The 27851-nt window shown below is 41.8% G+C and overlaps 1 long non-coding RNA gene across 1 annotated transcript in view; it reads right to left on the reverse strand.

Moving 5' to 3' along the window:
* Nucleotides 1-22834, reverse strand: part of LOC148774442 (uncharacterized) — a 58171-nt gene extending 35337 nt beyond the window's left edge. Inside the window, exons 1-2 of the long non-coding RNA XR_016035967.1 lie at nucleotides 22681-22834; nucleotides 11238-11336 (exon numbers count right to left, since the gene is read on the reverse strand). This is a non-coding gene — a long non-coding RNA (uncharacterized LOC148774442). The remainder of the gene's footprint in view (nucleotides 1-11237; nucleotides 11337-22680) is intronic.
* Between the last annotated feature and the right edge of the window lie 5017 nt (nucleotides 22835-27851).

Consider the following 27851-nt stretch of genomic DNA (forward strand, 5'->3'; position numbering starts at 1 on the left):
TGCTTGATTTTCACAAGACTTTCTGAGCATAAAGGCTAACTGGTTGCCAGCGCACCTCCAAATGACAGAAGGATTCGCTCAAAACAGAGAGCTTGCGCTTTAATTTTAAACCATGCTTTTGTTCCTGCTCACAGTACAACCAAAACTGTGAGAAAATTGTTTGCAATCCACTGCCAGCGGTTTAGATCATTTAGCTATCGTATGACCTTCGGTGATCTGAGTCACCTCTCTCTTGGCTTTGCTAAAAAGGCTGCTTGCTAGTCAGTTCTCCCTGTCTCGCTGCTCGTTCAGCAATGCTTTCTCCCCAACGATTAAAGAAAAGTGGCGGCGGCGGGGCAGATCCTGTGGAGAAACGGCTACAAGTAGGTGTGTGTTGCTTTAGACGGCTTCTCTCTTCATGAGCTAAAGTCCATGTGCTTTCAAAACAGTCCTCGGAGTCAGCATCCATGGGGAGGCCAGACGGAGCTTTTGCAGCTAGCTAAGAAAAGAGCATCTGTCCTCCACTTTAGGCGAAATAACATGACCAAAACAAGGAAGCAGAAGTCAAAGACACAACTGAACTAGGAGACACAGCTAGTACCGGTAATTACGGTTCTGAACAAATGAATGAAACGATTCTGAGGTTGCTTCACACTTGGGCTTAGTCGCTCAGTCGTGTCCGGCACTGCATCCGACCCCATAGACTGCATCCCGCCAGGCTCCTGTCCATGGGATTCTCCAGGCAAAAATACTAGAGTGGGTTGCCATGCCCTCCTCCAGGGGATCTTCCCAACCCAGGGGTCGAACCCAGGTCTCCCACATGGCAGGCAGACCCTTTACCTTCTGAACCACCAGGAAAACCCATGAATACTGGAGTGTGTATCCTATCCCTTCTCCAGGAGATGTTCCCAACCCAGGGAATTGAACTGGGGTTTCCTGCATGGCAGGCATATTCTTCACCAGCTGAGTCACTAGGGAAACCCAAAGAAGCCTTATGGTCTAAATGTCCCAGTGAAAACGTTACCTTGCTGAGCTCCTAACTGGATCATACAAAGTCCTTCACGATCTGATGCTTCTCCAAATAGGGTGGATATGGATGGACCATGCCACAGGCTTCCCAGTGCATTGTGGGGCATTGCAGAGACCTGAGGATGCTCCCCTCCTGTGGCGCCTTCCCCACAGTGGCCCCCCGACTCTGGCACCCCATCCTGTGAACTCCTCCAGACAGTCCAGGCATGCGCTCCAACCCCTCCCTGCCATGCACTGCTCACCTCTGCTCTGCTTAATAGAATCTTATCCTTAAAGACTGAGCTCAAACTTCATCTTTCTGGACTCACTTTTAACTGACTCTACTTTGGGTCTGCCCAGCATGTTAGTGGTCAGTGGGAAAGCATGGTCACAGTATCTTGCAATGCTTCGCATCAAAAGTAGGATTCTATTTCCTCATTCTTTAGTCTCAAATTTGCTTTGCACAATAGGATGTGGTGGAAGTGATGCTGTATGAATTCTGCCACCCAGTTCTCAAGATGCCTTGCAATGTCCTCTCTTGGTCTCTGGAAATGCTGGCCTGAGCTCACCATAGCAAAAAAAAAAAAAGGAGTCTTTCCTACTGGAAGTTGTAAATCCATGTTGAGGAGATCCAAAGTATGCCCAGAGAATGCTAACATCAACTACCATGTGGCCCACCCACCCCACCTGAGCCAGCGAGTGACAGAGCCCCAGGAGGGATCCCAGACAAGACACGAGGGGAACCACCCAGCTGAGCCCAGCCCAGACTGCAGAAACATGAGCGAGCAAATACTCGGGGTTTCCCACAGAAGAAAGAGGCAGAAGACCTGCACAGATATTTATTCAAAGAAGACATACAGATGGCCAGTAGGCACATGAAAAGATGTTTGCTGCTGCTGCTGCTGCTAAGTCACGTCAGTCGTGTCCGACTCTGTGCGACCCCATAGATGGCAGCCCGCCAGATGTTTAAACGTTGCTAATTGTTAGGGAAATCCAAATCAAAATGACAATGAGATATCACCTCACAAGGATATCATCAAAAAATCCATAAACCACAAATCCTGGAGAGGGTGTAGAGAGAAGGGAACCCTCCTGCACTGTTGGTGGAAATGCGGATTAGTACAGCCACTATAGAGAACAGTATGGAGGTTCCTTAAAAAACTAGAAACAGAGCTACCATATGACACTGCAAGCCCACCCCTGGACATATAGTCAGAGAAAAACACAATCCAAACAGATGCATGCACCCCAATATTCATTGCAGCACTGTTTCCAGTAGCCAGGACATGGAAGAAAGCTAAATGTCCCTCGACAGAGAAGTGGATGAAGAAGATGTGCTACATATATCCAAGGGACGATTCCTTATACATTAGAAAGAATGAAATAACATCATCCGCAGCAACATGGATGAACCTAGAGAGTGCCACACTGAATAACGGAAGTCAGACAGAGAAGAAGTATCGTATGACATCCCTTTTATGTGGAATCTGAAAAGAAATGATACCAGTGAACTTACAAAGCAGAAAGAGACTTTGAGAACCAGCTTATGGTTGCTAGTGGGAAGAATGGGGGAAAGGTTAGGGAGTTTGGGATGGGCATGTACACAGTGCTATATATAAAATGGATAACCAGCAGGTCCTACTGCACAGCACAGGGAACTCTGCTCAGTGTTGTGTGGCAGCCTGGATGAGGGGGTTTGGGGGAGAATGGACACATGTATTTGTATGGCTGAGTCCCTTTACTGTTCACCTGAAACTATCACAACATTGTTAATCAGCTAAAACCGAATATAAAATTAAAAGTTTAAGGAAAAAAAAAAGAAATAGTCATGGTTTCAAGACACAACATTTTACAGTAGTTTATTAGGCAGCAGTAGATAATAAACAAAATATTTTTTTCTTGGTGTTTTAGAAAGGTTCACATACCTACAGTAAGTCACAGGAAACTTCGTTTGGGGAAGGTGGGTTACTTCCATAGGAAGTTTCTCTCTCCCACTCTCTTTATCCAACTCCTATTTGCTACTCAGGTCTCTAATTAGACAACACTTCTGTGGGGATTCTTTCCAGCTCCCTTGAGACGGGGTCAGGTGCTTCTCTGTTGGGCTCCTCGGCATCCTGCTGAGTACATTTCACACCCTAAGGCTGCAGTGCCTGTTTGCCCATCCGACTAAAGGCTCTACAAGGCAAGCACAGAGCCTGTCTCAGCCACTATTGCACTGTCAGCTTTGGTTTAGCACGTGCCAAGCGTGGGATTTTCTGCTTGTGTGTCTCGTCAGCTCATCAGGCGTTTACCGAAGCCACACATTCCACTGTAGGACAGTGGTCCGTGTGATAAGGTTTTTCTTTAAATGGAACACATTCTGCCTCTATGTCTGTCTGCTGTTTACAGGCTTACCTGTGATCACTGAGAGCTCGAGCCCCCAACATCCCCCGCATGTGTGCATACTTGAATATGGGTTCTCTGCTCTCTTTAACCATCTTTTCTCCAGCCCACAGACTATGAAACAGTTGAGAGCCCTGCAAAGGTCTCGGCCAGGGTAGTACCTGACCACCCCATCTCTCCTCCCTTGACTTTCTCCCTCTTGCCAAAATGTTGCAACAAGAACTTAGCGCCACCAGGAGTGGTTTGACCAAGGCAGAACAGAAGAAAATCACATCTGTTGTTTAGAACCTTATGCCACTCAAAGGTATGCAGGACGTTAATTCCCCCACCAGGGGTCAAACCTGTGCCCCCTGCAGTGGAGGTGCGGTGTCCTAATCACTGGACCACCGGGGAAGTCCCTTAGATGCTTATTCTTTTCTCAATGCCAGGTTAGGCCCCTACTGATTTACTGGATGGATGCACCGGGGAGATTACCACAGCTCTGCCATGTTCAGCAGCCTGTGTGAAAAAGACGTTTGGATGAGGGTTCATTCACATCTCACCTTGACTTGAAAGCATGGCGTTGATTTCACTGATTAACATTTGATGACACCAGTAGAGCAATTTTCATTTAACCCCGTTTTACCATTTGTTTGGTAATTGGGCTTTTCAGATGCTACTATGATCACAGAAAATTGCATATTTTGCAACGTTCCTGTGAATTCAAGTGAAGCAGAATTCTATATTACGTTCCATTGAACAAGAACATGCCTCTGGTAGAAAAGTTTCTATTTAGCACTTGGCAGAAGGCTTTGTTTAATTCACCTGCATTCTATTTGGAAAAGGGAAAACAAATGAAGTGATACTAAATTCCTTTCAGGGAACTGAATATTTTTTGTCATGCCTGTGTTTCAGGGGGAAACAGTAGAAAGAGGCTGCAGAAAGAACAGAGTGTTTGCCATCAGATAAATTTGGGGTTTAATCTCTTTTCCACCACTAGGAAGCTTATGACAATGCAGAAGTAACTAAAAAACAACTGAGAATTAAGAAGTAACTGAGAATCAGCTCCCCAAGGTTTACAGTGGGGACATAGTTACTTCTCTCACAGAATTAAACTGTAGGTATTAAATGACGTTTCAGACGTATACACCTTCACAGCATGGCAGCACTGGTGAGTCTAGCTCCTTATTCACTGTTATTTCCTACTGGGGTGCAATTCCTGCCCATGTGGTTTCCTGATTGACCTTGGAATCTAATAAATCCTACCACTGAAACAGGTGTTTAATGTAGAACTTCCTGTGATTGCCGAAGTGTAAAAGAAGACAAGCCAGCTCTCTCCAAACAATCAGATTTGGTAGCTCACTGGCCCTGTTGGAAATTGTGTGTGTGTGATAGTCACTCCTGAGCAGACAGCCGCAGAACCCTCTTTGTGAACAGGTGTAAGGGGGGAAAGAAAGGCGGGTAGAGACTTGCGGAAGATGCGCTGAACCAGCCCAGTCTCTGACCAGAGGTGAGGACGCAGCGCCTCCTAGTGCTCCTTAAATGCCTGCGGGCACCGCAGGGTAGTGCATCTCTAGGCAGATGCTGTCATCTGCTGGTTAAAATCACACTTTGCAACTCTCGAATTTTCAAAGTCAGGCTGGAAGCCACCAGTGCAAGGGCTGGGCCTGTTGCGTCTCAAGCCCCTAAGTCGACTTTTGGAAGGCATGAAAACACAAAGGAAAAGCAAGCTGGCTGTTGAGAGCCCACAACCACCTCCAAACATACTCTGGGCCCATCTCAGTTCAGTTCAGTCACTCAGTCATGTCCGACTCTTTGTGACCCCATGAACCACAGCAAGCCAGGCCTCCCTGTCCATCACCAACTCCCGGAGTTCACCCAAGCTCATATCCATTGAGTTGGTGATGTCATCCAACCATCTCATCCTCTGTCATCCCCTTCTCCTCCTGCCTTCACTGTTTCCCAGCATCAGGGGCTTTTCCAATGAGTCAGTTCTTTGCGTCAGGTGGCCAAAGTATTGGAGTTTTAGCTCTAGCATCAGTCCTTCCAGTGAATATTCAGGACTGATCTCTTTTAGGATGGACTAGTTGGATCTTCTTGCAGTCCAAGGGACTCTCAAGAGCCTTCTCTAGCACCACAGTTCAAAAGCATCAATTCTTCGGCGCTCAGCTTTCTTCACAGTCCAACTTGCACATCCATACATGACCACGGGAAAAACCATAGCCTTGACTAGACGGACCTTTGTTGACCTACCCCTTCCCAAACCTCTGGCCTTTCACTTTGCAAACTGGCTGGTGCTCTTAGCTTTTCTACTGATCTTTGAAGGCCCTGTATAAGAGGCATGATTCTGAAGCATTGATGTTATGTGAATATTCTGTTGTTGCTGTTGGGGGTGGGAATTAAGGGGTCTACATCTGACCTGCCTCTTGAGAAACCTGTATGCAGGTCAGGAAGCAACAGTTAGAACTGTACATGGAACAACAGACTGGTTCCAAATAGGAAAAGGTGTACATCAAGGCTGTATATTGTCACCTTGCTTATTTAACTTATATGCAGAGTACATCATGAGGAACGCTGGGCTGGAAGAAGCACAAGCTGGAATCAAGACTGCCAGGAGAAATATCAATAACCTCAGATATGCAGATGACACTACCCTTATGGCAGAAAGTGAAGAGGAACTCAAAAGCCTCTTGATGAAAGTGAAAGAGGAGAGTGACAAGGTTGGCTTGAAGCTCAACATTCAGAAAACAAAGATCATGGCATCTGGTCCCATCACTTCATGGGAAATAGATGGAAAAACAGTGGAAACAGTGTCAGACTTTATTTTTTTGGGCTCCAAAATCACTGCAGATGCTGATTGCAGCCATGAAATTAAAAGACGCTTGCTCCTTGGAAGGAAAGTTATGACCAACCTTGATAGTATATTAAAAAGCAGAGATGTTACTTTGCCAACCAAGGTCCGTCTAGTCAAGGCAATGGTTTTTCCCGTGGTCATGTATGGATGTGAGAGTTGGACTGCGAAGAAAGCTGATCGCCGAAGAATGGATGCTTTTGAACTGTGGTGTTGGAGAAGACTCTTGAGAGTCCCTTGGACTGCAAGGAGATCCAACCAGTCCATTCTAAAGGAGATCAATCCTGGATGTTCATTGGAGGGACTGATGCTAAAGCTGAAACTCCAATACTTTGGGCACCTCATGCGACGAGTTGACTCACTGGAAAAGACTCTGATGCTGGGAAAGGCTGGGGGCGGGAGGAGAAGGGGACGACGGAGAATGAGATGGCTGGATGGCATCACAGACTCTGTGATGAGTTTGAGTGAACTCCGGGAGTTGGTGATGGACAGGGAGGCCTGGCGTGCTGTGATTCATGGGGTCGCGGAGAGTCGGACACGACTGAGCGACTGAACTGAACTGAACTGAACTGAACATGTGTAAAAGTAAATTTGAAACATTCTTCACACACTAAAACAGGTGATCCAAAATACTGGTTGGTAACTTGTAACATACCTGATCTTTTTCACTTAAAAACTCCCTTTCTAACCCCCACCCTCAACACAACATATCCCAAACAGGCATTTTACCTTAACATCCCCCAATTGCACACATCTGTGACTGCAAACTCATCTGCTACTGCCTAACCTGTTTCATTACCTCTGAGGACGAAGCTCTCACTACCCAAGGTGTATGCTGATGCTACTGCTGGACACTGGTGTGGTGGTGCTAAGTTGCCTCAGTTGTGTCTGACTCTGTGCAACCCTATGGATTGTAGGCTGCCAGGCTCCTCTGTCCTTGGGATTCTCCAGGCAAGAATACTGGAGTGGTTTGTCATGCCCTCCTCCAGGGGATCTTCCCAACCCAGGGATCAAAGCCGCATCTCTTACAGCTCCTGCATTGACAAGTGGGTTCTTTACCACTGTTGGACATGATTTGTTATCAAGGTCTCATTTGCCTAGCTGGTTCCTTTTTCATGTATCACGTGTTGAGAAGTACAAAGAGGATTTCCATTTCATGTTCATCAGAGTAAATTTTCTTAAGATCTTCAGTCTCAACTCTCATGATAAAGATTTCAAATCTTTATCATACTTCTTCTTCTTATTTGGATGTGCTTAATTTTGCTATTTGTTAATAACATCTCCAACTGAGTTTATCAGAATTTTAGAAAATACCCTGAGCAGGGCTAAACCTGCATAAGCACGATCTCATTTTCTGTACACCAGAGTTGTATCAATGTGTTTCAAGAAGCAAAAGTTTGGTTTCAAAGGGTTAATAAACTTTATTATGCAATCTAGATCTCTTTCATAGGCACTTCTACTGAATTTTCTATATTCTGGCTCTGGTCTTTCCGCCAGAATATAAATTATTCACAATTATGCCACAATGGGGTTGATTCTGGGTTCTGTTTTCAGAGTTCCCATCTACTCATCTTCCTCTGTGATTGTAAGTTAAGGCTGTGGTTTCTGTTTCCCATCCCTGAATTATGGAAAATATTGATTTTCAGGCATGGCTTCATGGGTCATAACTCATAAAAATGAGTGTAGCACCTGCTCATTTTATTTTAAATATTTCTTTAAATTCATTTTTTTACTTAAATATACTTTGATGTATATATCTTAAATATACTTCAAACTATAATTTGAAGCCCAAACGTTCTTTAAAAGAACCTCTTTTTTTTTATTACTATCATGAATGAAAACCTAGCACTATTTGTCCTTAGAAACCAAATACAAAAATAAATAGGGGAAAACTAAACAAATATTTCATGGGAAATAGATGGAAAAACAGTGGAAACAGTGTCGGACTTTATTTTTTTGGGCTCCAAAATCACTGCAGATGCTGATTGCAGCCATGAAATTAAAAGACGCTTACTACTTGGAAAGAAAGTTATGACCAACCTTGATAGTATATTAAAAAGCAGAGACATTACTTTGCCAACCAAGGTCCATCTAGTCAAGGCTATGGTTTTTCCAGTGGTCATGTATGGATGTGAGAGTTGGACTGTGAAGAAAGCTGATCGCCGAAGAATTGATGCTTTTGAACTGTGGTGTTGGAAAAGACTCTTGAGAGTCCCTTGGACTGCAAGGAGATCCAACCAGTCCATTCTAAAGGAGATCAATCCTGGGTGTTCATTGGAAGGACTGATACTGAAGCTGAAACTGCAATACTTTGGCACCTCATGCGACGAGTTGACTCACTGGATAAGACTCTGATGCTGGGAAAGGTTGGGGGTGGGAGGAGAAGGGGACGACAGAGAATGAGATGGCTGGATGGCATCACCGACTCAATAGACATGAGTTTGAGTGAACTCCAGGAGTTGGTGATGGACAGGGAGGCCTGGCGTGCTGTGATTCATGGTGTCGCAAAGAGTCAGACACGACTGAGTGACTGAACTGAACTGACATAAATACTAAGTTCTAGAAAAATGTAGTTGCTTTCAAAGGCTTGATCAAAGGAGAGGGGAGCATTAGACATTTCAGAGATGTATTTTGGACATTTTAAACCAAAGTAAGAGTTTTTTTTTTTTAAATGTATTTAACTTCTGAACACTTTTAAGCAAGGAATAACATCCCCATCCTGTGATTCAGTGTTATTAAATGGGTCACCTGGGCCACACAGATCACAGGTAATATAAGTCCCACATGTTGGTGAAACACTGACCTCAGCCATGAATAAAGAATATTATATTCTGACCTATAAGGGAAAACAACCTGAAATATATTTTAAATATATATATATATATATATATATATATATATATATATATATATATATTCAGGTGCTATACACCTGAAACTTACACAATATTGTACATCACTAAACTTCAATTAAAAATCAAAAATAAAAGAGCTACCCAAAATGTAAGACATAAATGTATTACATTCTAACCAATGTGTTTAGCATTCACAGCTGCAATATGGAAATGCTTATCATTCCCATTAATACAAAGACTGCATATCTACCTGCATGAAATATTGATCCCCTTCACAAGTGAGGGAGGTAAACTGACACTACCTCATCCTTACAAGAACTTTATTCAAACCACTATCTCAATTTATAGCTGAGGCAATCAGAAATTAGGAAAATAACTTTTCCTAGGTCACATTTTTAGTTTTGAGGATTCCAGGTTGGGACTTGAAATGTTCTGCCTTAAAAGGTTGCCATCATTATTAATATCACTATCATTATTATCATGATTAATTCTAGCACAAAAATAACATGAAGAACAAGGATTCAGAAGTTCTTCCTTGCGGTAATACACTAGTTCTCAAACTTGGTGGGCAAGTGGTTTATAGATGCTGATTTGTATCCCTCCCTTTTTCCTACACTGGAGGAAAAAGTGGACAAAAATGAAGTGATTGATGAAAGGGAAAATATGCATTAAAAATCAGAGGCTCTAATAGAAGAGATGGGTATTTGCTCATCTCCCAGATAACTAAGCCCATGGTGACCCACAGAGCTGATAGAAAGAGACCTGGCAGCTCCACACATGAGAGCCTGAAGCTGGGTGTGTCACTCAAGACAACAGCCAATCATATGTCTGCACATGGAGGACTCGGTTAAAGGAAAGTCAGACCTACAGGGAAGTACCTGCGAATCTAGCTCGATGCCTAGTTGTCCACATTCATCCAGATGTTCCCCGTCAGGAAGGCACCGTCAATAATGTATGAGTCTTGAAGGTGGAGACAGATGCGGTTACTATTCCCTCTAGGCCTTTCCTGCCTTGGAGAAGACATATGACTCGGGAATGACTGCAATTTAAAAAAATCTAGGTTGACACCACAGCTTATGAGTCAATGCGCAGCTCCGGCCGTGTCAGAGCAAACGTCTGGGCAGAATTCCAGTCACAGTCGCAGTTCAGCTTGGACTGTAAACTTTCTCGGTAAACGCTCCCGACAATAACACTCAAGGGCTTCTCGAAGAGAACACAGCCTTCCTGCGTTGTTGGAGCAAGCAGCTTTCTCTGGGCTGCATCAGCCTCCAGAAGCCAATTTTTAATAGTTGCTTTTATTTCTTAATCCTTCCAGACAATAAACATGAAAGTCATTATAAAAAAATAATTAAGAGGCTCAGTTCTTCCTGTTGAAAATAAGAAAGAAGACTTCACTTGCCTCTTCTTTCAGCATCTACTTTAGAAAACTTGTCCATTCTGTTTCTTTGCAATGCATATATATCTTACTAAAAACTAAATAAGACTCTTACCACCTCTGTGACCCAGGAATGTCTTTCCCAAGAACCTAGGAACCATCCCTTTGAAATGTCACCATTTAGGAAGAGAGCACCCCTAGCTCCCATTTTCTGTGAGGAGGTTAAAGCCTGACCTCAGCAGGTGCCTTGTTCCAAAACAACCGACGGTCACTTGACTTCCCTTTGGATAAATCCAGTTAGCTAACACAGAGGGCCACTCCAACCACCAAATGAATTAGCCTGCCATTTGAGGATGAGTTACTGTTTATTGGCTTTCTGTCTGCTCCTCATTCCAGAGAAAATCACAGTTTGATAACCTCAAGAACCACAGAAGCTCATCAGGAAACCACGTGAGGCCAGATTAAAGGAGTGCAGGCCCTGCACACACCCTGGTGTTTATCAGCAACCCCACCCTTGAACCATTACTATAAAACTCCTCACCAAGTCGCCCCTGCCAGGTTGGGACACATAGTTTATGAGGGCACAAGTCTGTTGTGTCACCCTCTGCTTGGCAAAGCAATAAAGCTGTTATTTTCTACTTTCACTCTAAGATTTGATTCAGTACCCAGAGACCTAGCTTCATCATCAACAGGAGATGCTCTGAAAACTGAGTAGATCTTATCCGTTTGTAAGAGACAAAATCTTTGTCTCCTTCTTTGTCTTTAGTTGGAGATGCTATGGTGGTGATGGGCCATTTACAGGACTTACTCAATTTATCTCCCATGTATACAGGAGGCATCCACGTTATTAAACTTCTTCTTTCTCTCCTGTTGATCTTTTATTACAGGGGGTGTCTCAGCCAAGAACCTAGAAGGGAAGAGGAAAAATGACCCATTCTGCCCCACAGGGGTGTACCGTTTTACATTTGCTACTGTTGACTGTATAAGTCTTTGCTCCCTCCAGTGAGTCTGTAAGTTCCTTGAGAGCAGAACCTGTGACTAATACATGTTCGGTTGTTTTCCCAATGACTCACAATGTGCCAGGGATGTGGCAGAGACTCAACAAGTGTAAGCTGAACCGCTGAACTTGGAAGAATTAAGTCAACTGGATTGTGATCTTTACCCACAAGACTGTGACAACAAGACAAGCTCAAACACAGTTGTTTATGCTAAGCCCCACAGCACCAAACTGAGACTTAATTACAGTTTTGGCTCTCCCAGAAATGGACTCTTAAAGCAGCCTGTTAGGGGTCATCCTGACAGACAGGCAATAGTTAGGGAGCCAAAGGAAAGTGACCCTCCAGTAACCTGCTTTTTTGTCTTGTGGAACTTTCTCGTTCCCACTGCCTTCTGTCTATGAAAGTTTTTTATTCTGTATAGCTCCTTGAAGTTCCTTTTGGTCTGCTAGATCAGATGCTACCTGACTCAAGAATCATTGAGTAAAGCTAATCTTCAAATGTACTTGGCTGATTTTTTTAAAAACAGTATAGTGCCAGTGATGGGATCTGGACACTTCTGATGGCTTTGAGGACAAGAAATGCAGGCATTGGTACCAGTGAACCTTCTGAGCTTTCTGTATTTTTGCTGTCTCCAAGGGCTGAGGGTAAGTTCCTCTTAGAGATGAGCTCAGCTATCTGCATATTGAGCTCCTGACCTACCTGGCTTTCCAGTCCAGGGTTAACTGGTCAGTCTAGACTGACAGGTGGCTCTAATCCAGCACAAGTCCTTAGCCCTGGGTTAGGGCACCGTCCTAGTCCAGGGCTCAGTGGGGCAGCTTGAGCTAGCAAACCGTTCCGCCCAGAACCTGAGTCCCCTGCCTTTGGTTGGTCCGCAGCTCCCATTTGTTGGGTTCTGCTGGTTCAGTCCATAGTCCCACTTTGGAAACTACTGGTGGTGAGCACTAAGGCCTTCTCTTGACCAGTCCACAGTGCCATCTCCTTGGCTACTGCTGGGGTCCACAGTGCCATTTCCTTGGTTATACTCTTGATTTCTGTTCATGGGCACAGCAGGTGCAGGAATAACACATGGATTGTTAGCAGAAATCCCGGAAGCCAAAGTCACAAAATTGGTGGGCATGGATTGAACAGGTAAAAGCTGTTGTAGCACCTGCCACCAGACTCTAAGACTCCCATGCTAGAGTAAGTCAGTCATGGGCTAGGATGGATCGACACTTGGTTACTGGTCAACCTCATGAAAACGTCCATGCCATGAGTTACAGTGTAAAACACCAAACAATCCCCAGCTCAGTGGCACATCCCTCTTGGATAACGATTTGTCTTAGGAGAGACTTAAGACTTAGCTACAGAAACAGAATCCTCAAGTTTCAAAGAACTGAGCAGGGCATCATCTGGCAAAATTGCTTCTTTTATATCTAAGAACTGTGGCCCTAGAAGCTTCAGTTCAGTTCAGTCGCTCAGTCGTGTCCGACTCTTTGCGACCCCATGAATCACAGCATGTCAGGCCTCCCTGTCCATCACCAACTCCCGGAGTTCACTCAAACTCATGTCCATCGAGTCGGTGATGCCATCCAGCCATCTCATCCTCTGTCGTCTCCTTCTCCTCCTGCCTTCAATCTTTCCCAGCATCAGGGTCTTTTCAAATGAGTCAGCTCTTCACATCAGGTGGCCAAAGTATTGGACTTTCAGCTTCCAGTGAATATTCAGGACTGATTTCCTTTAGGATGGACTGATTGGATCTCCTTGCTGTCCAAGGGGCTCTCAAGAGTCTTCTCCAACACCACAGTTCAAAAGCATCAATTCTTCAATGCTCAGCTTTCTTTTTAGTCCAACTCTCATATCCATACATGACTACTGGAAAACCATAGCCTTGACTAGACGAACCTTTGTTGACAAAGTAATATCTCTGCTTTTCAATATGCTGTCTAGGTTGGTCGTAACTTTCCTTTAGGTTGTGAATATTTTTAAGTTGACAATTTTAAAAGTGCACTTGAAAGGTAAGGGCTCCTGAATCAAACAAATAGCATAAGATACCTATTTTAATTGGCATGCAAAAGCCTTCAATATTCCAAAGTAGTTTCATTGAAAGGTTCATTGCAAATGCCAATAAAAAACTGAAGACAGAAGAGGTACTTCAAACAAAAGACTCAGATTTACAGGACTCCTATTATACTCCTCTAGTCTCCTTTACCTGAATATTCAGTCCATGAATCTTCTCCCTGAAAATCTTTTACACTTTGAAGAAACTACGAGAACATTAAAAAAGGTCCACCAAGCTAGTGGCCTTACAGACAAGCTCCTATCTACCCTTACGGGAGAACTCCATATGGGCTGTTCAGAGATGATGGAACACCAGGGGATCCTCCGGTAAACTGCTGGCAGAGGGGAAACTAAAATTAAAATTAATGGAAAACTTTGTCAAATTCTAGAAGATATCAGAGTTATCTTCTACTTTAAACTCCACTCACTCTGGAGCCTGCAGACATGATCCTGGGAAAATCGTCAGGAGAGCCTGATAGGAAATTTTTTCAAGTTTTCTCTCCTAAGCTAACTGTATGAAAGGGGGAGGGAAAGCATTTCAAAGAAAAAACTTTAAATCTAGAACATGGCAATCTTTTGATTTCCATTTTAGTTGAAGATCTTCTGCTTGATATAAAGAAGCAACTTGAAGTAGTTAGCATGGGAAGGAGAGGGAGCTTTTGAAGTCCTCCATGTTCTTTGAGGAATTAAAAACAACTGTCCTTGTCTTAAAGACTGAGTCTTTAAAGTAAAAGAAATGCAGCCCTGAAAGCAATTCAATGCCCATCTATCCTGTTGTGTGTGTGTGGTGCTAAGTCACTTCAGCCATGACCAACTCTTAGTGACCCTATGGACTGTAGCCCTCCAGACTCCTCTGTCCATGGGATTCTCCAGCCAAGAATACTGGAGCGGGTTGCCATGGCATTCCCTGGGGGATCTTCCCAACTCAGGGATCAAACCAGCATCTCTTATGTCTCCTGCCTTGACAGGTGGGTTCTCTACCACTAGCGCCACCATCTGCCAACCTCCCTATTAATCTCAAAGGCTTGTTGTTGTAGTTCAGTCCCTAAATCTTGTCCAACTCTTTGTGAACCCATGGACAGCAGCACCCCAGGCTCTTCTGTCTGCCCCAAAGTCTTGTAGATATTGTAAAAATTCTGGCCTTAGGGAGGAAAAGTCCTTCTTTGAAGAATTGTATTACTACTCCATGCCCCTTAGAGTTGGAAAAGGTCTACCAATTTTCTCCAAGTATTCTGATCTAGGCCATCTCTTTGAAATGCAAACTTCAGGAAGGTAATTCTAAGTAGAAAGAGGAATAAGTGGGAGGAGGCTATTTGGAAATTAAGAAAGTGAAAAATAAAGTTTCTGTTCCACATATACTAGTAAGAAGATTTAGCCATCTGAGCAGATAACCTTAACTCATTCTCTTTGCCAGAACCAATTTAGAATCAACTTTTTAAAAAATAAAGAAGTGGATTTTGCATTACTGTACCTGTCTCATGGTTACAATTTTAAGACAAAATCTATAAAATATCTGTTTTCATCTGTTGGTTTCTGTATGTATGTTATAAAATGTATGATTTTTGTACCTCTGAATGGTATTACTAAAATTAATTTGTAAGTAGGTCAATTTAATTGTCTGAAAGACAAAAACGTGTTTGTGTAAGTCAAATATATGCTCAGAAATATAAAACTAACCCAAATATTTCAGAAGTTCACATGATCCAGGATGATATTCAGTAAATAAAAGCTAGTTTAAGTTTGTTGATTTAATTAAAACATGCATGTGTTTAGAATTTTCAGCATTAAATATGATACTTTCATTCTATCAAGGTTTACTAAAAGTTAAATAAAGGGAACTGAAATGGAGCAAGGCCCTGTGGGGCCCTCCCTGGTACAGATCCTTTCTGTGTCTCCCAGTTCTAATTTGCAGATAAAAGGATTCAGCCTCCTTGACCTTCCCAGAGTTCCAAAGGTCAGATTCAAACAGTTGCTAATCAAGGAAGAGAGGGAATACAGAAACAAAGGAGAGTCAAGAAACAAGAGTGCAGCCTTGGGGCAGGTACGGGCTGCCCCTCAAGGGATGGGATATACATCACAGTACCTTTGAGCTGTTTTGCAGATATTAAAATCCCCACCAGGTGGGAGATGTTAACCATATGCTGCCCACAGCAGACCAGCTGGAACCAGAAGGTTGATGATGCTGACTCCCACTGCCTCACCACCAACCACTCAAAAGAATGTCCACAGGTTGATCACACGCTCCTCCTTCAACCATTACTATCAAACTCCTCACTAGCCTCTTTAGGGCAGGACACACAGTTTTGAGGATGCTACCCCAATAAGAAAGTAGGGAAAACCACTAGACCATTCAGGTATGACCTAAATCAAATCCCTTACAGTGGAAGTGACAAATAGATTCAAGGGTTTATATCTGATACACAGAGTGCCTGAAGAACTATGGATGGAGGTTCGTGACATTTTACAGGAGGCAGTGATCAAGACCATCCCCAAGAAAAAGAAATGCAAAAAGCAAGATGGCTGTTTGAAGAGGCCTCACAAATAGCTGTGAAAAGAAGAGAAGCAAAAGGCAAAGGAGAAAAGAAAAGATATACCCATTTGAATGCAAACTTCCAAAGAATAGCAAGGAGAGATAAGAAAGACTTCCTCAGCGATCAATGCAAAGAAATAGAGGAAAACAATAGAATGGGAAAGACTAGAGATCTCTTCAAGAAAATTAGAGACACCAAGGGAACATTTCATGTGAAGATGGGCTCAATAAAGGACAGAAATGGTAGGGACCTAACAGAAGCAGAAGATATTAAGAAGAGGTAGCAAGAATACACAGAAGAACTGTACAAAAAAGATCTTCATGACCAGGATAAACACAATCGTGTGATCACTCACCTAGAGCCAGACATCCTGGAATGTGAAATCAAGTGGGCCTTAGAAAGCATCACTACAAACAAAGCTAGTGGAGGTGATGAAATTCCAGTTGAATTATTTCAAATCCTAAAAGATGATGCTGTGAAAGTGCTTCCCTCAATATGCCAGCAAATTTGGAAAACTCAGCAGTGGCCACAGGACTGGAAAAGGTCAGTTTTCATTCCAATCCCAAAGAAAGGCAATGCCAAAGACTGTTCAAGCTACCTCACAATTGCACTCATCTTACATGCTAGCAAAGTAATGCTCAAAATCCTCCAAGACAGGCTTCAACAGTATGTGAACCATGAACTTCCAGATGATCAAGCTGGATTTAGAAAAGGCAGAGGAACCAGAGATCAAATTGACAACATCCATTGGATCATCAAAAAAGCAAAAGAGTTCCACAAAAACATCTATTTCTACTTTATTGACTATGCCAAAGCCTTTGACTGTGTGGACCACAACAAACTGTGGAAAATTCTTAAAGAGATGCCTGACTTGCCTCCTGAGAAATCTGTATGCAGGTCAAGAAGAAACAGTTAGAACCAGACATGGAACAACAGACTGGTTTCAAATTGGGAAAGGAGTACATCAAGGCTGTATATTGTCACCCTGCTTATTTAAATTATATGCAGAGTACATCATGCAAAATGCCGGGCTGAATGAAGCACAAGTTGGAATCAAGATTGCCGGGAAAAATATCAATAACCTCCGTTATGCAGATGACACCACCCTTATGGCAGAAAGTGAAGAAGAACTAAAGAGCCTCTTTATGAAAATGAAAGAGGAGAGTGAAACAGTTGGCTTAAAGCTCAACATTTAGAAAACTAAGATCATGGCATCTGGTCCCATCACTTCATGCCAAATAGATGGGGAAACAATGGAAACAGTGACAGATTTTATTTTCTTGGGTTCCAAAATCACTGCAGATGGTGATTGAAACCATGAAATTAAAAGACACTTGCTCCTTGGAAGAAAAGCTATGACCAACCTAGACAGCATGATAAAAAGCAGCGACATTACTTTACCAACAAAGGTCCATCTAGTTAAAGCTATGTTTTTTCCAGTAGGCATGTATGGATGTGAGAGTTGGATGAAAAAGAAAGCTGAGCACCAAAGAATTAATGCTTTTTAACTAATTTTTATTTAATAAATGGTACAAAGCACAATGCCAAAAACATTAACAGTCAAAATTTCATCAAATGAAAAAATACTACAGAATACACAGTTGTAAAAAGCTCCATTAAGTTATTTCACAACTGCCTCAGGCTGCAAAAAGAAAAAAACCCAATGCCACACCTAAGTTATCCCTCTCTCAAACTAATGCCATTTATGTTATAAACCATGAGCACCCCAACAAAAGACGGGAACTGCTTTTGTTAATTCACATATATATATATGACTGTATCACTTTGCTATACACCTGAAACAAACACAACACTGTAAATGAAATATAGTACAATATAAAATAAAAATAAGTAACAGACCTTTGGGGCTTTACACCGAGTTAGAGTTCCTATCAGAGGGATAACAGCACCACAGTCGCACTGAATCCTCATGAAGGAGGCACACGAATGACTGGATTACAAGAGTTACAGGAATGAGAGCTGCTCACTTCCCAGAAACTACAGCTCACAGAAAACCAACAGAGGCACGAGATACAGACCATTTACCTATGAATGTGTAAAACTCAAGATTCAGTTCAGTTCAGTTCAGTTCAGTCGCTCAGTCGTGTCCGACTCTCCGCGACCCCATGAATCACAGCACGCCAGGCCTCCCTGTCCATCACCAACTCCCGGAGTTCACTCAAACTCATGTCCACAGAGTCGGTGATGCCATCCAGCCATCTCATTCTCCGTCGTCCCCTTCTCCTCCCGCCCCCAACCTTTCCCAGCATCAGAGTCTTTTCCAGTGAGTCAACTCGTCGCATGAGGTGGCCAAAGCATTGCAGTTTCAGCTTTAGCATCAGTCCCTCCAATGAACATCCAGGATTGATCTCCTTTAGAATGGACTGGTTGGATCTCCCTGCAGTATAAGGGACTCTCAAGAGTCTTCTCCAACACCACAGTTCAAAAGCATCGATTCTTCGGCGATCAGCCTTCTTCACAGTCCAACTCTCACAACCATACATGACCACGGGAAAAACCATTGCCTTGACTAGACGGACCTTGGTTGGCAAAGTAATGTCTCTGCTTTTTAATATACTATCAAGGTTGGTCATAACTTTCCTTCCAAGGAGCAAGCGTCTTTTAATTTCATGGCTGCAATCACCATCTGCAGTGATTTTGGAGCCCAAAAAAACAAAGTCTGACACTGTTTCCACTGTTTTTCCATCTATTTCCCATGAAGTGATGGGACCAGATGCCATGATCTTTGTTTTCTGAATGTTGAGCTTCAAACCAACCTTTTCACTCTCCTCTTTCACTTTCATCAAGAGGCTTTTGAGTTCCTCTTCACTTTCTGCCATAAGGGTAGTGTCATCTGCATATCTGAGGTTATTGATATTTCTCCCAGCAATCTTGACTCCAGCTTGTGCTTCTTCCAGCCCAGCGTTCCTCATGATGTACTCTAAGTCCACATTATTCCTGCAACATGTTGAAAGAGCTTCAGAATTCACACAATACTAATTTTCTTTTGGTTCTGGTTAAATTATATATACCAGTTTATAACAAATGGAGAGTTATAGAATTGATGCTTTTGAACTGTGGTGTTGGAGAAGACTCTTGAGAGTCCCTTGGACTGCAAGGAGATCCAACCAGTCAAAGGAAATCAGTTCTGTTTCCTGAAGGAAATTAGTCCTGAATTTCATTGGAAGGACTGATGCTGAAGCTGAAACTCCAATACTTTGGCCACCTGATGTGAAGAGATTGACTCCTTTGAAAAGACCCTCATGCTGGGAAAGATTGAGGGAAGAGAAGGGGACGGCAGAGGATGAGATGGTTGGATGGCATCACCAACTCGATGGACATGAGTTTGAGCAAGCTCCAGGAACTGGTGAAGGACAGGAGCCTGGAATCTCAAGCTGCAGTCTATGGGATCAGACACAACTGAGCGACTGAACTGACTGACTGACCGCAATATGGCCCCTTGTGTCAGGCAATGAAGCAATGCTCTTCTTTTCTCCTTCACCAAAAACTGTCTCCAAGATTCAATTTGGTACAGAGGCTGGATTTCAGTTATAGGAAGGGGCCCAAAATGGTGTATGTTTATTGGATCATTACCTGAATGACAACAGAGTACTAAACACACATGTGAGTGTTTTTTAATGGTTGGTGAAATTCGTAATCCAGAAGAATTTCAGATGCTAAGTAGATCATGTTGTCACATAATGCTCGACATTTCCAATGAACAAATAGCTGCCAGATAGGAAGAAAATACTCTCTCTTAAATGTGTATACACATGCATACATGATAACATATACACACACACATAGTGTGCAACCCAAAAATTTTTTAAATGTACTGATTACTTACAGTTAAGATGTAGTAATTTCACAATTTACATTTCTTTATAAAACCCTATATTTAAAAAAAATATGTCTAGATAAAGGATGCACATGTCATAGGAAGCCAAAGATAGGAGCCTTCTCACCGAAAAAGGAAATTTCAGAGATCATTTTCATCTGTTTAGTGTCTGTAGGGTATTTTAAAACATTTTAAAATTCATGGGAATAATCAATATTCAGAAGAATTACATCTTTGGCAATATGAACTATGTTGGGAGGATTTAGAGCCTTTGCAAACTGCCACTTGAGCACATTACTTATGAACTCTTTGCTCTTTAAAATTGAGAACAAAGCAATTAAATACAAATTTCACACCTTCAGAAAGAGCAAGAACATGTCTGCCATCTATTGTAAATTCCAGAATGTATTCTATCACTTAAAATTATAGTTCCTTTGTGTGGCAATTTTCCTTTTACTCAAAAGACAGTTCAAAAGTGAATCTTCTATTTTGTTCACTGAAAAGGGGCAATGCATACCAATTTTGTTCTTAAGAAAATAAGTTTAAATAGGTTCCTTTGTAAAAATAACTGTGAGCCCAATATTTAAGAATGTGATACACATGGGCAGACCCTATCAAGCAGGACACACATACCTTGGTTTGTTTACAAAATGTGATGATCCATTTAGGAATCATGTGCCTTGAGAAGTTTGCACACCAGTGAGTGAGCATTAATACTTCCTGTGGGTCAGATACTGTTCTCAGTGCATCATGGAAATCCCTTAATCCCCACAGAGGCCACACTGCACTCACAGTCCTGCTAACATCCGAATCAGTGGGGAGCAGGGAGGGTCAGCAAAGAACTTGCAGGAACAGGTGGGAAGGCAAAGATCTGAGCCCAGGTGGTCCGAGCAGAACTTCAACATCTCCCTCTGTGTGTGCCACCATCTCCCTAACATGGACAGGGATCAGGTGCTGGGAAAGCTCCACCAGACCAACGGCAGGACACGAACAACCAACTCAACATGCCTTCCATCCAGAGAGAGTAATAAGACATTACTTTGGGAAGTCAACAAGCAAAGGAACACAACCGAGATCTCCTTATGGTCCAGTGGTTAAGAGTCTGCTTTGCAATGCAGGGGATGTGGGTATGATCCCTGGCCAGGGAACTAAGATCCCACATGCTTAGGAGCAACTAAGTACAACTAGTGAGCCTGTGCCACAACTAGAGTCTGTGCACAACGAAAGATTCCCCCATGCCACAACTAAGACCCGACACAGCCAAATAAATTAATCCATCAAAGGAACGGAATGACGGTTTTCATACTTCAGAGCATCTTGAGGAATTAGAATTGAACTTCTGCCCCTTGTTCTTTAGATCTCAGTATCAGTGACAGGGACAGACAAATGGGACGCAGCAGATTACATACTTAATCCCACTAGGAAACTGTAAGTAGAAAAAATGTGGGAAACCCCTATAAGTTAATGATTACTCAAGAGAGCAGGTTGGCTTAATCACAAAACCAAGCAAGCTTGCTTAGCAACAAAACCATGCTACAGAAGCACAAGACATGTCCCCAAACAATGGTGGCATGAGACCCACATCCTGCCCAGTGAGTTTGGTAAGTTCATTATCCCTAGGACATGCTCACTGCACATATAAAAAAACAATAATCTGTGGACCTTGCTGGACCATGTCAGGACAAGAAAACTCCCCTGCTCAACCTGGAGGAGGAGCTTATAATGGAAGCTTGACATCGACTCAAGAAAGACAAAGAGGTTCTCCTCCCCCTCTCCACTTTTCCTTTGATTATACAAGTGTAGCCCCAGTAAGAGCTCAGGGCCTAGCATTTCTTACCGGCTTGCTCGTAAGCCTCGCAAGTGTCCTATTCTGATAAATCCCTTCTTATCCACCACTTGGCCTCTCATTGAATTCTTTCTGCACTGAGACATGAAGGACTATGGCACAGAAGCTCTTCGGAGCCCCTGAAGCAACACCCTAATGTTCTGTTGACATCTCTTTCTTTCTATTCCTGCTGCCTGGGGTAGGCCTCTGATTACTCCTAAACTATTAGATTAGATTCCAACATATTTTTTCTCCTTCAATCTCCTATTGAGCTATTCAGCTGAATTTTTCAAAGAGTGGTTCCAATCATGACCACAGCACTGCTCAAGAGCACTTCCAGTGACTCCTCGAGACAAAGTGATAAAATACACACAACCTGGACTCCTGTGTGTGCTTCCCAGTCGTGCTCAAAATGCCCATCCTGCTCCCACTAAGAATGAGCCACCCATTCAGCCATTTCCTCCTAAATCCCCTCCCACAACCTCAGCCCCAGGACTCTTAACATTACTTACTAAGATTTTTGCTGTGCTAAGAGTCGGACACGACTGAGCGACTGAACTGAACTGAACTGAACTGAAGTGGTCTATGGTAAGCACTCTGATAAGTGCAAATATAAACCCTACCTGGATATTTAGCAGCCAGATGAACCATATAGCTCACTAAAATAAAATGTCCTGGAAGGATGAGAAGAACTTCCAGATTTGGTTTCACTCAGTTAGGAAGTGTGTACTTACCTCAGCTATTCAGTCATCTCTACAATTAAAGCAAATGAACCTACTTGGTATGAAAATGGTTTCAGGAGAGTAGGGTCGTGATGTTGACTTCAAGAGGAGAGAAAGGCACAGAGATTTCCTCCTCTGTTCTGCCTTCACTGCTGCAATTATTTTAATGTTTTAAATTCTAGAAATATGCCCCAATATACGTTCTCATTTTCCCACCCTTGGTCATCCAGTTTTCCTGTCTAGAAGAATTTTTTTCTTACTCTCCTCCTAGTCAAAAATATATGATATTATTATACTAACCTGGGCTTCTCTGGTGGCTCAAATGGTAAAGAATCTGCTTGCAATGCAGGAGATCCAGGTTCAATCCCTGGGTTGGGAAGATCCCCTGGAGAAGAAATGGCAACCCACTCCAGTATCCTTGCCTGGAAAATCCCATGAACAGAGGATCCTGGTGGGCTACAGTCCATGAGGTTGCAAAGAGACATGACAGAGTGGCTAACACATTATACTAACCTATCAAAGCTCAACATGTGACCTTGTCACTGTCAAAGGCTGTTCTTTCTATGAGGTCCAACAGTTCGCACTGTTGCCCACAGTCCATGCTTCTGTCATTATGGGGTATCTGGGGAAGCAATATGCTTCCTTCATCAATACATCACACTTTGTAATCTCATCAGAGCATAAGTCAGGGACCTAAATATGTTTTGTTCACTGATTATTTTCTCAAAATTCTCCTATGTCATAGTATTTCTGTCTTTATTCTTCCTCTTAAAAAACAATTTCTATTTCATTTGCTTTCTGTTTATCTGTTTTCAAAAATATTTTCTAGGACTTTCCTGCTGGTCTAGTGGCTAAGACTCCACACTCCAATATATGGGGCTTGGGTTCAACCCCTGGTCAGGGAACTAGATCCCACATGTTGCAACTAAAGATCCTGCATGCCACAAATGAGACTTGGCACAACCAAATAAGTAAATAAATAAATATCAATATAAAAAGGCATAGCAAATACTCACATCAGATAAAATAGACTTTAAAAAAACTGTTATTAAGAGATAAGGATGGACACTATACAACGATCAAGGGATCAGTCCAAGAAGAAGATGTAACAATTATAAATATTTATGCACCTGATACATAAGGGAATTGCTAACCATAAAAGGGGAAATCAACAGTAACACAGTAATAGGGAACTTAATGCCTCACTTCCACCAATGGACAGACCATCTGGAAAGAAAATAAAGAAGAAAACACAAGCTTTAACTGACACAATAGACCAGTTAGATTTAATTGACATTTAGAGGACATGCCACCTGAAAGCAGCACAATACACTTTCTTCAAGTGCACATGGAACATTCTCCAGTAGAGATCACATCTTGGGTCACAAATCAAGCCTTGGAAAAATCAGGAAAATTCAAATCATATCAGGCATCTTTGCCAACCACAATGCTATGAGATTAGAAAACTGAAAGGGAAAAAACTGTAAACACACACACAAAGACCCTTCATGCCACAACTAAAGACCAAGGATTCCGTATGCCACAACGAAGACCCAGTGCAGCCAAATAAATAATCTAAAACAGATTTAAAAATCTAACCTCACACCTTGTATGGATGTGAGAGTTGGACTGTGAAGAAAGCTGATCGCCGAAGAATTGATGCTTTTGAACTGTGGTGCTGGAGAAGACCCTTGAGAGTCCCTTGGACTGCAAGGAGATCCAACCAGTCCATTCTAAAGGAGATCAATCCTGGGTGTTCATTGGAGGGACTTATGCTAAAGCTGAAACTCCAATACTTTGGCCACCTCATGAGACGAGTTGACTCACTGGAAAAGACTTTGATGCTGGGAGCGACTGGGGGTAGGAGGAGACGGGGACGACAGAGAATGAGATGGCTGGATGGCATCACTGACTCGATGGACATGAGTTTGAGTGAACTCCGGGAGTTGGTGATGGACAGGGAGGCCTTTTGTGTTGTGGTTCATGGGGTCGCTAAGAGTCGGACACGACTGAGCGACTGAACTGAAACTGAACTGAACCTCACACCTAAAGCTACCAACTAAAGGAACAAAGTTAGTTGAAGGAAAGAAATAAAGATCAGAGCAGAAATCATTGAAACTGAAATGAAGCAAACAGCAAAGATAAATAAAAGTTGTTTTTTTGAGAAGATAAACAGAATTGATAAACTTTTAGCCAGAATAATTAAGGAAAAAACAAAAGGGAGATGACTGAAATCAATAAAATTAGAAGTGAAAAAGGAGAAATTACAGCTGACAATGCAGAAATACAAAGGCTCATAAGCGACTACTACAAGCAAATATATGACAATAGACAGCCTGAAAGAGACAAATTCTTAGAAAGATAATTTTCAAGACTGAATCAGGAAGAATTAGAAAATGTAAACAAGCCAATCACAATCAAATTGAAGCTGTAATTAAAAGTCTTCCAACAAACAAAGGTCAAGGAACAGACGGTTTCACATGTGAATTCTATCAAACATTTAGAGAATCACTAACACCCATCCTTTTCAAACTCTTCCAAAAAAATTGCATAGGGAGAAACACTCCCACACTCATTCTATGAGGCCACCATCATCCTGATACCAAAACCAGACAAAGATATAAAAAAAAAAATTTACAGGCCAATATCACTGATAAACATAGACACAAAAAATCCTCAGCAAAATACTAGCAACTAGAATCCAACAACACATTAAAAGGATCATACACCATAATCAAGACAGATTTATCCCAGGGATACCAATATTCTTCAATATCTACAAAGTCAATGTCATGCACAATTTTAACTAATTCAAAAATAAAAACCATAGCATCTCAGTAATGCCAAAAAGCTTTTCACAAAATTCAACCCCCTTTACAATTTCAAAAAAGAACTCTCCAGAAAGTGGGCAGAGAGGAACCTAGTTGAATATATAAAGCCCATATATGAAAAACCCATCACTCTCAATGGCAAAAAACTGAAAGCATTTCCTCTAATATAAGGAACAAGATAAGTATATCCACTCTCATCACTATTAATCAACAAAGTTTTGGAAGTCCTAGCCATGGCACTCAGGGAAGAAAAAGAAATCAAAGGAATACTAATTGGAAAAGAAGTGAAACTGTCACTGTTTGAAGATGACATGATACTATACACAGAAAATCCTAAAGATGTCACCAGGAAACTTAGAATCTTATTAGTTTCACCAGAAACTAATCAGAATTTTGTAAACTTGTAGGATACAAAGTCAATACACAGAAATCTCTTACATTCCTACACACTAAAAACAAAAGATCACAGAGAAATTAAGGAAAAAAGACCATTTACCATTTGAAAAAAAAACACACAAACTACAAATAAACCTAAGGAGGCAAAAAATCTGTACTCAGAAAACTGTAAAACATTAACGAAAGAAATCAAAGATGACACAAACAGATGAAGATATACCATGTTCTTGGATGGGAGGAATCAGTACCCTAAAAATGACTCATACAACCCAAAGCAATCTACAGAGTCAATGCAGTCCTTATCCATTTACCAGTGGCATTTTCCACAGAATTAGAACAAAAAACTTTACAATTCATATAGAAATACAAAAGATCTCAAATAGCCGAAGCAATCTTGGGAAAGAAAAATGGATATGGAGGAATCAGGCTCAACAACTTCAGGCTGCACGACAAAGCTACACAAACAAGACAGTATAATACTGGCACAAAAGCAGAAACACAGATCAATGGAATGGGGTGAAAAACCCAGAGAGAAACCAAAGCACTGATGATGTTACAACATACCCTCTAACACCATACACAGAAATAAACTCAAAATGGATTAAAGTCTTAGATGTAAGACAAAAGACACTATAAAATTCTTAAGAGGAAAACATAGGAAGAACATTTTTTGACATAAATTAAAAAAATATTCTTTGACAGCTAGATCATTTTTAACACACCTCCTAGCATAATGAAAATAAATACAAAAATAAATGGGACCTAATTAAACTTGAAAGCTTTTGCATAGCAAAGGAAACCAAAAACAACGAAAGACAACGCTCAGAATGGAAGAAAATATTTGCAAACAAAGCGGTGGACAGAGAATTAATCTCCAAACTATACAAAGAGCTTAAGCAGCTCAATATCAAAAAAACACTAAAAAAAACAGTCAAAAACTGGGAAGACCTAGACATTTCTCCAGAGAAGACATACAGATGGCCAAGACGCACGTGAGAAGATGCTCAACATCACTAAATATTAGAGAAATGCAAATCAAAACTACAGTGAGATACCGCTTAACACCAGTCAGAATGCCATCATCAAAAAGTCTACTAACAAAAAAAAGGAGAAAGATAACAAAGTTTACTAACAATAAATGAGGAAGAGGATGTGGAAAAAAGGGAACCCTCCTATACTGTTGGTGGGAATATAAATTGGTACAACCACTACGGACAGTATGGAACTTCCTTTAAAAAACATAGAACTACCAAATGATCCATTAATCCCACTCCTGGGCATTTATCTGGAGAAAACCATACTTCAAAAAGATACAGGCACTCCAGTGTACATTGCAGCACTATTTACAGTAGCCAAGATGTGGAAGCAACCTAAATATCTATCTACAGAGGGATGGATAAAGAAGATGTGGTAGATATATACAATAGAATATTACTCAGCCATACAAAGAATGCCATTTGCAGCAACATGGACGAACCTCGAGACTGGCATACTGAGTGAAATAAGTCATACAGAGAAAGACAAATATCATATGATACCACTTATATATGGACTCTAAAAAAACCTGATACAAATGAACTTATTTAAAACAGAAATAGACTCACAGACTTAGAAACCAAACTAGGTTACCAAAGGGGAAAGGAGAGATAAATTAGGAGCTTGGGATTTACATATATACATTACTATATATAAAATAAATAACCAACAGGACCTACTGTATATCACAGAGAACTCTACTCAGTATTCAATAATAACCTATGTGGGAAAAAGAAACTGAAAGAATGGATATATGTATATGCATAACTAAATCACCTTGCTGTACACCTAAAAGTAATACAGTATTGTAAACCAACTATATTCCAATATATGATAAAAATTAAATAAAAAACTAAACATACTCTTAAAATATGATCCAACAATCACACTTCTTGATATTTTCCCGAAGGAAGTAAAAACATATGTTCACTCAAAACTGTTCACATGGATGTTTAAAACAACTTCATCCATAATTGCATCAACTTGGAAGTAACTAAGACATCCTTGAGTTCAGTTCAGTTCAGTTCAGTCGCTCAGTCATGTCAGACTCTTTGCGACCCCATGAATCACAGCACGCCAGGCCTCCCTGTCCATCACCAACTCCCGGAGTTCACTCAAACTCATGTCCATCGAGTCGGTGATGCCATCCAGCCATCTCATTCTCTGTCGTCCCCATCTCCTCCCACCCAAAAGACATCCTTTAATAGT

The sequence above is a fragment of the Moschus berezovskii genome, chromosome 22 (genome assembly GCF_049115385.1).
Source record: "Moschus berezovskii isolate FMDL1 chromosome 22, NW_MosBer_1.0, whole genome shotgun sequence".
Classification (NCBI taxonomy): Eukaryota; Metazoa; Chordata; class Mammalia; order Artiodactyla; family Moschidae; genus Moschus; species Moschus berezovskii.